Below are 13,322 nucleotides of genomic sequence, written 5' to 3'. Positions count from 1 at the left end.
TGCTTCATCGTTTGTCAGTCTTGTAGCTCTTCTTTATTGCGTGTGGTTAGTCCTTTCCCCTACGCTTCTCCTACATAAACCTTCTGTTTGAGCTTGAATTCTAGTGGAACTCATCTAGTTGCTTTCCCAGAACTGTTGTACTTTCATGCCCTAATCCTTTTGCTCAAATGTTTCACTCACTGTTATCCTGCCTATCCTTGAAGATGGATCTAATTACCACTTTTATGTTGTAGACTTCTCTGTCTGCAGTTGGAGATAATCTCCCTTCTCTGCATTCTTAACCCTTGATTTATATGCATAAATTATCACCATTAGCACCACTATTCCCACGTCTGTTCTGTGGCAGACATCACTAATTGATTACAGTACTCTTCACTACTGAGCTCTGTCATGGCCTCAGAATCCTCGAAACTTTGCTCCAGGCAACCGCTGTTAATCAAACAGAATTGGCGCCTAAGATGAAAAGTATTGTTTGTTGCTGGGAAAAGTTTATTCATTTGGTAATCAGTTAGGAACTGAATTTAAATTGAGCAAGTACTGATGTTACTGATAAGAAAGGCAGAGTCAAAGTCTGTATTTTGTCCTCTCAGTCCATTGGTGGCAATACATGCACAACCACTAACATGATCCTGAGTGTGGTAAATGCTGCAAGGAGGCTTCAGCATGCTGTGGGCCTTCAAAGAAGAAAGGTGCAACTGGGAAAGTTCCTGGAGGAGGCCATAATTGGAATGGCCTTGAGCAGGTGTGGTAGGATTTCTGGGCTTGAAGACTGGAAAGAGCAAGTCTGCATAAAGGTGATGATATGAGTAAGGAGGGCTTATCATCTCTTAGGTTCAATTTCAGTATTACATGGAACTATAATTTAATATATGTGTTGCTGTGCTTTCGCACTTTTTCTTATCTGTTTCCTAAGTACAAGAATGCAATACTACACAGGTCTGTCACATCATAGCATCCAGCATTGTACTTACTTCACAGGAGGTGCCCCCAGATATTTTTGGCTGATTACAACCTTCTTCACTGAAGAATTAAAACAAGTAAATCTTTGATGAACCAATCCCATTGATCCCCTAGAAGCCCACTCAGTTGTATGAGTTTTTGAGTGAAGACAATGAGGAACTCTTATGCTAGCATAAGTCATCCCAAACATACTTAACTCCTGGAATGGGGACCCCAGAAGAAGAGCAAGTCTGGTTGCTAACAGTTTTGAAGCCATTTTATTGTGAGCACAGCATGGCCCTGAAGCTCCCAGACTGGAGAGCATTTCTGTACCCTAAGGAAGATCTGATCTTCTCAAGAAACCAGCACCAGAACCCACCTGATCTCCAGATAATTCTTTGGGCTAATTAGAGAAAATGGAAGATCCATCTCTTTTTCCATAATTGGGCCACAGCTTGGTGCTGAATCAACCCTGGATGGTAGAGCCTTTTCAGCTGCGGTATTTAGCAACTCGTATACCATTCAGTGAATTTATTTCTGGATTTTCCCCCTCCAAGTATCCTTTCACATCTTTATCCAAATTCTGCCCACTTCTCTCCCTGTCTGGAGATTATTTCTATAAGAAATTAATTAGCCTGTCTGTACTACCTGTTCCAGCAGACTTTGAACAACTGCGTGGGTAAACACTAGATGTGGTCATCAAAGAGTCGGAAAATAAGTTTTTACTTTTTTATTAGCAAAAGTTAATTGTCAACCAGGAGATGTAACAGGCTTGCTCCATTTCTGCTGCCGCTTCTTGGATTTCTTTCTTGCATGTGGAGAATTTCCTGAGGTTTCACCAGACTGAAGAGATTCTGAGTTCTATGAAGTGATGGAGATAAAGATCTTGTTGTCATAAAACAGCAAAGAGCACTGTGATTGGGTTTGAAAGAGTTTTGATTGTGTTATGGACAGTGCTCTTACTGGTTTTTAAAAAGTTGATGTTTTCTTCTGTGTAAATTTAAATAATTTCTTTAAAGGCAGTAAGCTTTTATATTTAATTAAATATACCTTTCACTGTGCAATCACAACAGGAAGATTTTCTAAATTAGACATCTTTACCTTGAAGAAGAAAATTGTCTGTTTCAGTGTCTTTTTGTAGCAAGATTGGCCAAAACAAGTGGTAAATAAGTCTGTAATATTTAACTGTCATGAAATACCTTTGCTAATAAGGAAATGGCCTCAGTTTGGATTATGTGGAGTTTCCTGTGTGCGATGTGGGGGTGTATGTGTACATATATGTATATTTCTTTTTTTTTTTTTGAGATAGAGCCTCACTATGTCGCCCAGGCTGGAGTGCAGTGGCATGATCTTGGCTCACTGCAACCTCTGCCTCCCAGCAAGCGATTCTCCTGCCTCAGCCTCCCAAGTAGCTGGGATTACAGATGCGCAACACCATGCCTGGCTAGTTTTTTTGTATTTTTAGTAAAGATGGGATTTCACCATGTTGGCCAGGCTGGTCTCGAACTTCTGACCTCAGGTGATCCACCCGCCTTGGCCTCCCAAAGCGCTGGGATTACAGGGGTGAGCCACCACACCCGGCCTATATTTCCTTTTTTTATACTGGATAGCAATATAGGGTCTTGTCTTTCACCTTTTAAGTTCAGAGAACAGTTTGTCCTGACCACACATATGTTACCAGTATAATGTTTTATGAAGGTTTAGAAATGAGCTCCCAGAAAAATAATATTTTAATATCTACAAATAAATAATCTGAGGATGTTTCTCAATTTAGCATCAATACTAAGTTGTGCCTTGTAGATTTCCATTGGCTCTACGTGCAAAAGATTAAGTTAGAATGAGGAAGATATTTTTAATTACTATGAAATTCTTTTTTTTGTTTTTTTTTTTTTTGTTGTTGTTTTTCTTTTTGTTTTGGGAAGGTGTCTCACACTGTTAGCCAGGCTGGAGGGCAGTGGCATGATCTTGGCTCATTCAACCTTCGCCTCCTGGGTTCAAGCAATTCTGCTGCCTCAGCCTCCCGAGTAGCTGGGATTATAGGCATGTGCCACCACGCCCAGCTAATTTTTGTACTTTTATTTTTTTGAGATGGAGAGTCTCTGTCACCCAGAATGGAGTGCAGTGGCACCAACTCAGCTCACTGCAACCTCTGCCTTCTGAGTTCAAGCGATTCTCCTGCCTCAGCCTCCCAAGTAGCTGGGATTACAGGTGCCCACCACCATGCCTGGCTAATTTTTGTATGTTTTTAGTAGAGAGGGGGTTTCGCCATGTTGGCCAGGCTGGTCTTGAACTCCTGACCTCAAGTGATCCACTCACCTCTGCCTCCTAAATTGCTGGGATTACAGGCGCCCGCCGTCTGACTTAATTTTTGTATTTGTAGTGGAGACGGGGTTTCGCCATGTTAGCCAGGCTGGTCTAGAACTCATGACCTTAAGTGATCCACCTGCCTCAGCCTCCCAAAGTGCTGGGATTACAGGCATGAGCCATCATGCCCGGCCAAATTACTATGAAATTCTGTCCTGCAAGTGCTTTAGAATAACTTGCATTTTAAAGTACATTTGCACATTTTACATATAATGCTATATGGTTGTGTTTGGGTTTTGTGTACAGATGGCTTTTGTTATTAAGTGGAAAAGGCCTGAAATATGCTGTTCCATGTTAAGTAAATTGATATAACCTAAGAAAAGATCTTGTTGCCAATTCAGAAACCATAACCTTAAATAGCATGCCTGGGTCTCCTCTGTATCTGGTTTAACATCTGCATTGAATATTGGTATTTTCTAATAATCTCCAACTAGCTTATTTATTTTGGAAAAAAAAATAGAAATCTACATCTACTTTTGCTTAAGTGGAAATAATTGAGTAATGCTTGGTTGCTTTTTTAACCTCAAGTCAATAACTGCAAAAGACTGGACTTACTGCACCTGAGATCTAGAACCCTGAAGTTATCTAATCGGTGCTCATCACTGAGCTTGTGTAGGCTTCCTGAAGCCTATTCAGGGCCCTGTGTACCAGGGAAAAGGGCTGGCAGATCGCAGTATGTGGAGTATGCAGCCAGTAATTCTTTCTTAGATTCTCTGTCCCCTCTTAGAACCTCCCCTCATTTCCCAGGGAACATCTGTTTTCCATGAGGGCAGTACTAAGGGGGCTGAAGATTCCTACAAACATATAATAAAAGATTCCAAGAGTAGGCCGGGTGCGGTGGCTCACGCCTGTAATCCCAGCACTTTGGGAGGCCAAGGTGGATGAATCACGAGGTTAGGAGATGGAGACCATCCTGGCTAACACGGTGAAACCCCCTCTCTATTAAAAATACAAAAAAAATATTAGCTGAGCATGGTGGTGGGCGCCTGTAGTCCCAGCCACTCAGGAGGCTGAGGCAGGAGAATGGCATGAACCCGGGAGGTGGACCTTGCAGTGGGCCAAGGTGGCGCCACTGCACTCCAGCCTGGGCAACACAGCAAGACTCTGTCTCAAAAAAAAAAAAAAAAATAGATTCCGAGAGTAAACAAAATCCTCAAGTGTTACTGTGCAAAGATTATACTCACCATGTTTGATTTTTTTGGTCTCTGGTGGTCATCCCAGATGCATTCACAGTCATTTCTGGACCTTTAATCTAATCCACTATTGTTATTAAATGAGCTGATCCACATGGAGTTACTTTTGAAATCATAAAGTGCCTTATGAATGTTTGTTATTGTGTCTTAAATTCTTTAAATATGTCTTAACTCACTTAAAGATAAAAGTAAATGTTTCTGTGGTCCTTCTGGGAGTGGGGAAAGTTACAGCTCTACGAATGTTAAGAGAGAAGGGTGAACAGTTAGCAGGCAGGCAGCATGGTTGGGAGTCACGAGGAAGAGCATTAAGATGACACAAGTTTTGTAAGCAGACCTAAGGAATGGGCTGAAGAGTGTCCTGGAGACCCAGGTACTTAGACTTAGCATTCTGGGTTCAGGGTTCATCCAGGAGTTCCAGGCTTGTGGCAGGTTTAGAAAATCCAGGCTGATGGGCCACCTTCTTTCTCCCAGAGGTCAATCTGATCTTAAGTTGCACCTGACTAAAACCTGCTGCAGGAGAGATGGTCAGATATTATTTACACACAGGGAGATGGCTTCCTAAGATTGTGTAGTGAACCAAGAAGGTGTTTACAGGCATGTGAAACTGGCTATTGTAAAGAGGCAGTGATCTGGGACACGTGATGTTAGTTAAACTGGAGGAAAAGGTGTACCCTTCAAGCAGAGGATTCCAGGGCCTCTCGAAACCGTACAAGTCTGAGCCAAGGGACAGAAATTCCATCAGTGGCTTGGAAGTCAAATATTTGCCCTGATACTGAGGAAGGGAAAGAGTGGAACGTGACCGTGGGATAGATAAAGGGTTTTCACAGGAATGCAAACAAGATGATAGGTAGAATCACCCATGAGATTAGCAAACAAACCACTTTTAGAGGAAAAAAGTAGAATAAAGAGAGTCAACCACAGGTAGAAAATGCAAGACTTTGGAATCCACAAGTCACGTCATAGATATGTATCTCGGGAAATAATCCAAGCACACATGCATGGGACTGATACACCTGTGGGAGAGTGAGAGTCTGGTTGTTCCGAGACTGATAGATTCACCCACCTGCTGGGCTCTAAGCCAGTTGGATGTTTGCTCGAGAGACTAGATTCCTGTGGGCTGGTCCTAACTTTCCCAACTAAGCTCACCCTCACTTGAGCCCAAAGGACTCCTAAGACTCCATCCCCAGGAGGCATCCCCAGGTGAGGAGCTGGGCACTTGAACTGTCATGTGTATAGCACCACAGCCATTGTAAAAGGAGAACATCTCACAAGTCAGGAGTTACTGGAGAGACTGTTTATGACACACTTCTGGGTTCGATGGCCCTGAGACAATAAATTCATTCACATTCCTGTGGCCCAGTTTTCATGCTTTGCTCATGACATCCTCCCTCAGTGATTTTCTCCTGCCTTTCATAATCAGGTTTGATGAGCAAAGGGTAGAAAGTGCAGTGGCTTCCTGGGCATGTGCATTAAATAGCAATTAAAATGCAGTCCTGGTTCGGCTCAAAGCAGCAGGTGTCAATCAAACACCTACAGTGTGTCAAGCTTGATGCCAGGGGCGGTGGGGTACAGGAATGAGCAGACAAATGCTTCTGCCTTGGGAGCTTCAGATAAAAGGGAAGGAGAGCACGAATTAGACCTGTCTGAGGGTGTAATAGAAATTCAGATAAAACTGAGTAGGATCCAGAGGAGAGATTCCTTCCACCTGAGAAGAGAGCCTAGGAAAGGCTTTCTGGAGGAGGTGGCTTTTTAACTAGGCTTTAAGGGGTGGGTAGGAGTTTATTAGGCACAGATAGTGGCAAAGGGCTTTCAAGGGAGGGCGATCTGTGTGAACAAGAGTGTGAAAGCAAAAAAGCATGGAGCATCTTTAAGAAATAGCATGGAGTTTGCTGTGACTGGGTCTGCTGGGATTGGGGGTGAGAAGGACATGCAGACCTGTATTGGTTAGGGACCTGGCAGGAAGCAGACTCAAAAGGGTTTCACTGAGCAGAATTGAATCAAGGGACTATTTATAGAGTTCAGCAGGGTAAAAGGAATCAGCAAGGGATGGTGAGGCACCCAGGGTTGAATAACTGGGAAGCTATTAGCTCATCTAGGCCTGAACAGACAAGGGAGGGTGATGGGGTTTCCACAGTACAGTGGGGGCTGAGTTGTGGCAGGGACCAAAAGGCAGGGCCTACGTGGCTGCAGAGGAACACAGGCAGGGAGGGCGGGAGAAAATAAAAAAAAACCCAACCTCTGTCTCTTTCTACCATTAAGATCTATAGCTACTGCCTCTCATTTGCTAAACCCAGCCAAAACCAGAGGCAAGGAACCCCGAATCAGCCCTCCCAGTGCACAGAGCAGGACAAAGACAGACAGAGGGTGAATTGGAGGGCAAATGGAGAGTGATCAGCACAGAGCCATATGGCATGAAGTGCCATGCTGAAAGGTTTTCTCGGGACATCAAGAAGTGTTGAAAAGATACAAAGTCTAGGATTGATGGCAGGGAAATTATTATTTATTTACTGAGATGGAATCTTGCTCTGTCCCCCAGGCTGGAGTGCAGTGGTATGATCTCGGCTCACTGCAACCTCTGCCTCCCAGGTTCAAGCAATTCTCTTGCCTCAGCCTTCTGAGTAGCTGGGATTACAGGCATGTGCCAACATGCCTGGCTAATTTTTTCATTTTTAGTATAAATGGGATTTTGCTATGTTGGCCAGGCTGGTCTCAAACTCCTGACCTCAAGTGATCCACCCACCTCGGCCTCCCAAAGTTCTGGGATTACAGGCATGAGCCACTGCGCCCAGTCTATTTTGATGACATCTGGTGATACTGGTGGCTGCTGCTTAAGGGCATTATGGGAAATGAGAGGTAAGAATGGTTCCCACAGCCTCTAGCTATATACCAGCAGGACCATCTCCTGCTGCTCACACAAGCCTAGCCCTAGGCCTCCACATCTAGAGAGCATTGCCCCTACATCTACCAGCCTTTCTTCCATGCAAGGAGGGCAAATGTGGCTGGTGGAAAAGGCACCTAGAATACCAGTGGCAGCTTCTCTCTCTCCCCACTATACTTTAGGACTCTTCTAATTGTAAGCAACAGAAAATCCAGTTCAAACAGGCTTAATCCAGAAAGGTGGAAGGAGGCGGGGGTGACATATAAAATTTATGGCTCAGATACCATAAGAGTCTACAAACAGTACCTGGCTTCCAGTACAGGGGTTTAATATCATCTGGACCTGTTCTCTCTTTACATATAGTCTCTTTACACCTGTGTCATTTTCACTCCCAAGCAAGACTCTTCCCTGGTGGTGATACAGCTGCCAGCACAGGTCAAGGTTTCTTTTTCCCAGTTCCACACCCAGCAGGAGAAATAAAGTTTCTGATCCCTATTAGTTCAAACAAGACTCCATGGCCTTAGCCTTAGGCTAACTCAGCCCTGAGTCAGAGCTCCATTCCTCAATATAGTCTTGGGACCAAAGGAATATGGTGATCTGATTGGCTAGACCAGGGTCGCTCCCTCATCCTACCATGTTCCCCCAAGCTTCTGGACTACTTAGGGCTTCAGCTCCACCGTAAACAAATTGAGAGTTAGAAGGTGTGCTGTTCACTGCAGGGACAAGGGATACTGTCCCTTAACAAGAGCAACAAACCTGCCTTTTATCTGTTATGTTCTTGAGCTATTTCCTGAAAGCAATCAATACAACACTCATAAGTTAAATTTTATTGCATTCATAGTTACAAAAGTCAGGAAGTCGTTTAGTTATTAACCACATGGTTTGAAATTGATGGAATTGAGACAGAAATCACTTTAAAAGCTGAGAGAGGGTGTCATAGTCTGTTCTGGCTGCTGTAACAACTTCCCACAGACTACGTACCTTATAAACAACAGACATTTATTTCTTACAGTTCTGGAGGCCAGGATGTCCAAGATCAAGGTGCCATTAGATTCCGTGTCTGCTGAGGGCCCACTTTCTGGCTCATGAATGATGCCTTCTAGCTGTTTCCTCACACAGTGGAAGTGGCAAGGCAGCAATCTGGGACTCTTTCATAAAGGCACTAATCCCATTCAGGAGGGCTCTGCCCTCATGACCTAATCACCTCTCAAGGGCCCCACCTTCTAACACCATCACATTGATGATTAGGTTTCAAAATATGAATTTGAAGGAGGACATACACATTCATACCATAGCAGAGGAGGAGAAAAATTAAGCATGTTTTGCCTTAAATTCTTAAGAATTCTACACACACACACACACACACACACACACACACACACTACACAACAGCTTATATTTAACGCTGAAAGTCTGAATGCTTTCCCCCTAAGAGCAGGAATAAGGCAAAGCTGTCCATTCTCACCATTTCTTTTGAATATCTCACTGGAAGCCTGAGCCAGTGCAACAAGGCAAGAAAAAGAAATAAAAGGCATATTGAAAAGAAAGAAATAAAACTGTCCCTGTTCACAGATGGCATGATTTTCTACATAGGAAATCCCAAGAAATTACAAAATAAATTTTAAGACTAATATAAGTGATTTTAGCAGGGCTGCAAGATACAAGGTTAACACACAAAAATCACTTGCTATTTCTATATGCTAACAATGTATAACTGAAAATGGAAATTGAAATACATTGTGTGTCATAGCTTCAAAAAGTAAGGATTAGGTATGTAACTAACAAAATATATATAGGATCTATACTCTGACAATTATAAAACACTGATGAAAGAAATCATTTAATGCCAAAGTAAATGGAGAGACATAAGTTGTTCATGGATTGGATGACTCAACATACTAATGATGTCAGTTCTCCCATAATTGATGTATAGATTTAATGCAATTCTGATCTAAATCCCAGCAGGGATTTTTGTAGATATATCAGACAAGCTGATTCTAAAATTCATATGGAGGCAGGGTGCGGTGGCTCACACCTGTAATCCCAGCACTTTGGGAGGCTGAGGCGGGCAGATTGCTTGAGCTCAGGAATTGAACACCATCTTGGGCAACATGGCAAAACTCCGTCTCTACAAAAAAATACAAAACTTAGCCAGGCATGATGGCATGCGCCTGTAGTCCCAGCTACCTGGTAGGCTGAGGTGGGAGGATTGCTTGAGCCCGGGAGATCGAAGCTGCAGTGAGCCATGATCACGCCACTGCACTCAAGCCTGGGTAACAGAGTGAGATCCTGTCTCCAAAAAAAACAAACAAAAAATAAAATTCATATGGAAAGACAAAGGCATTAGAAGAGCTAAAATAATTTTGAAAAAGAAGCAAGTTGGAGGAATCATCCTATCTTATTTCAGTATGGTTATCAAGATATCAAGTGTAATATTGGTGAAAAGGAGACATGGCAGAAACTGCAATTACTTTTGCACCAACCTAATAGAGCAATGAAGCAGAACAGAGACTCCAGAAATAGACCCATAGAAATATGCCCAGCTGGTCTTTTTTTTTTTTTTAAATTGAGACAGGGTCTCACTCTGTCTCCCATGTTGGAGTGCAGCAGCATGACTGTAGCTCATTGCAGCCTTGAACTCCTGGGCTCAAGCAGTCCTCCTGCTTCAGACTCTCAAAGTGCTGAGATTGCAGGTGTGAGCCACTGTACCTGGCCCTCCAGTTGATTTTTGACAAAGGTTCAAAAGCTATTCAAAGAGGAAAGTATAGTCTTTCCAACAAATGGTATTGGAACAACTAGACATCATATGCAGAAAAAAAAAATGAACCTCAACCTAAAATCACATTACATTCAAAAATTAACTCCAAAAGGAAAAGAGTAAGATATAAGACTTTTAGAAGAAAACATAGGGGTAAAATCTACATGAGCCAGAGTTAGGCAAAGAGATCTTAGATGCCAAAGCACAATTCATAAAAGAAAAAAACTGGTAAGTTGGACTTTAAAAAATAAATCTCTTTCTCTCCAAAAGGCACTTAAGAGAATGAACAAACAAGTTACAGACTGGGAGAAAAGAATTGCAGATCACATATCCAACTTGTCTAAATTTATATCCAGAACATATAAAGAAACTCTCAAAACTAAGTAATAAGAAAACAAATGATCAAACTTTAAAAATAGGCAAAACCTGAACAGACACTTCACTGAAGAGGGTATACTGATGGCAAATAAACACATGAAAAGATGTTCAGCATTGTTGGCCGTTAGGGAAAAGTGAATTAAAACCACAATAAGATGCCAGTAAATACCTATTAGAGTGGCTAAAAAAAAATACAATACCAAGTGCTGATGAGGATGCGGAGCAACTGGTACTATTAAACATTGCTGATATGGGAATATAAAATGGTACAGCCACTCTAAAAAACAATTTGGCACTTTCTTATCACCTTAAATACAGCTTTATGATATGGCACAGCAGTCCCACTCCTGTGTATAGGTCCTAGAGAAAGGAAAACACGTTCACACAAAAATCCGTATGTGAATGTTTATAGCAGAACTCTGCATAATCAATCAAAATGGGAGACAACTCAAATATTCTTCAATAAGTAAATAAACAAACTACAGTCTATCCATAAAACGTGATCCATTCAGCAAGAGAAAGGAACATACCATTGATACGTACAAAACTCAGATGAATCTTAGAGGCATTATAGTCAGTGAAAAAACCAGTCTCAAAACTTACATAGAATATGATTCCATCTGCATGATAGCCTCAAAAAGACAAAACCATAGTGATGGAAGACAGACTAGTGGTTGCTAGAGATTAGGAATGGAGAAAGGGTGTGACTACAAAGATGTAGCATGAGAGAGCTCTTTGGCATGATGGAACTGTTCTATATTCTAATTTTGATGGTGGCTATAAGAATTTTAACATGTTAACCATAGAACTGTACACTAAAATATTCAATTTTATTGTATGATCAACACATGTACACACACATACAAACATCCCCTTAAGAGTCAGTTGGTGCATACATGTCCAGCATTTGCAAGAGTGGGTCTGAGTTTGCTGGTGGGGAATTCCTGTTTTCTACTGAGTTCTCATCCCTGCAAAGAGCAAAACCTTGAGTGGCCTGATGCCACTCATTCCCATTGAGGATATCTGACCTAATTGTTTTGGGTATCGTTGGGCATGGAAGGTTCACTAACATCTTAAGATAATATCCACACGGCCAGCCAGAGCCTCCCCGGTTATCTGGCTTGGGGACGCACATGGATCATGAAGGAGGTTGGGAAGGCTTTCCAAATACGCTTGGGCTGAGTTTTGAAGTCGCTGAAATGGTAATCAGATAAATGAGAGAGCAGAGGGAGCAATAAATAAAGGCTCAAAGACATGAGCGCAGGGCAGAACTGACACAGTGGGCATGGTTGGGGTTGGGGCTGGGGCTAGGGTGAGTCAGGGAGCTTGCGTGCCACCCTATGTTAGGGAACCACTGTAGGGGCTTTAAGCTGGAGAGTGACTCCGCCAGATTTGCATCCTGGAAAGATAGCTCTGACTTAGTTTGCAGAATGAATTGGCAGAGACAAGATTGTATGCAGAAAGAGTTTTAGGAAGTTGATGAAGTAGGCTTGGTGAGAAATGCAGCAGTCCTGAACCAAGACAGTGTCAGAGGGTAGAAGGGAAATAAATGAATTTGAGAGTTATTTGGCCAATAACATCAGCAGAACTTGGTATGTGGCATGGGACACAGAGTCAGTTGGAATGTTCCAAAAGTGTACCACTTCGGACCCAAACTGCTTCAATATATCTGCTGCATCAGTTATTTGCTGTGGGGTCTTAGACAAGTTATTTCATTTGCTTGTGCCTCAGTTTCTCACCTGAAAATGAAGTTACCTCATAGAGTTGTTGTGGAGATCAGAGTTAATTATATTTAGCCCAAGATCTGGTACATGGTAAGCCCTCCAAAAATGTTTGCAAATAAAAACACAATTTAGGGGTATCTATTTCTAGGTAACGAATCACCCCCAAATTTAGCGGCTTAAAATAATAATGACCATATCATTATTGCTCACAGTTCTCTTTTGTGATTGCAGGGAGCTGGTGGCTGGGGCTGGGATCATGTAAAGGCCATCACTCACTTGTCTTCTGACTGGGCTGGAAGGATTCAAGCAGCTGGGGCTCCCGTATCCCTTTTCTCGCTGACTCTCTCTCTCTCTCCCCCCAACTCCCACCCCCACTATCCTCCCTCTTGCTCTGGTTTTCCCATGTTGCCTCTCCAGCATGGCAGCTTCAAGGCAGCTGGTCTTACATGATGCTTCAGGGCTTCAAAGTGAGTGTCCCAAGAAGAAAACTAATCAGATGCTGGCCTCTTCTAACCTATCTCAGATTTCACATAGCCTCACTACTGCTGCATTTTGTCTATCAAGGTGATCACAAAGGCCAACCCAGCTTCAAGAGACAGGGACAGAGCCTCCATTTTCTGATGGGAAGAGTATCAAATATTCTATAGGCCTATTTTTAAACTGCCAGGGGACCCAGGATGAAAAGTCTGAGGTTTCTAAAGGGAGGATAGATAAGTTTATTTTTCCTTTGTTGGGTCTCATGTGCAGGTATCCAGGTAGAGTCCCAGCAGGTAATTGTATATTGAGTTTGTCACTGAGGAAACAGCATGAGGCAACAGATAGAGATGGAAATGGAAGCTATAAAAGCAGATGGGATCCCTGTGGGAGAGTGTGCTGCTCAAGAAGAGGGTGGAAGACAAACCCTTGATGAACATCAACATCGTGTAAAGCACAATGTCAAAGGTGGAGAGATGAGAACTTATCCAGCTGGCTGAGTTCCTCTAGACATCCAACTGGTTTCACTCCTAGAGTACTGCAGTCTGAGACTTCTTTCTCTGGGATTCAGTATTCTCTTGGTAAAACAGTCATCTTTCCAGCAGGACTGAACC

At 42.7% G+C, this 13,322-nt stretch overlaps 2 protein-coding genes across 9 annotated transcripts in view; one reads left to right on the top strand and one right to left on the bottom strand.

Annotated features, from left to right (window-relative positions):
* The window catches only part of SLC1A1 (solute carrier family 1 member 1), a 92,419-nt gene that overhangs the window by 12,552 nt on the left and 66,545 nt on the right, over positions 1-13,322 (top strand). The gene's annotated exons all lie outside the window — the stretch shown is intronic.
* The window catches only part of SPATA6L (spermatogenesis associated 6 like), a 157,493-nt gene continuing 145,845 nt past the window's right edge, over positions 1,675-13,322 (bottom strand). For all 7 annotated transcript variants that reach the window (XR_008504538.2, XR_008504539.2, XR_008504542.2 and 4 more), the window contains one exon: positions 1,675-1,800. The gene's annotated coding sequence lies outside the window, so the exon portion shown is untranslated. The remainder of the gene's footprint in view (positions 1,801-13,322) is intronic.

This window comes from Pongo pygmaeus, chromosome 13 (genome assembly GCF_028885625.2).
Source record: "Pongo pygmaeus isolate AG05252 chromosome 13, NHGRI_mPonPyg2-v2.0_pri, whole genome shotgun sequence".
Taxonomy (NCBI): domain Eukaryota; kingdom Metazoa; phylum Chordata; class Mammalia; order Primates; family Hominidae; genus Pongo; species Pongo pygmaeus.
This window is presented reverse-complemented; position numbering and strand designations above follow the sequence as displayed.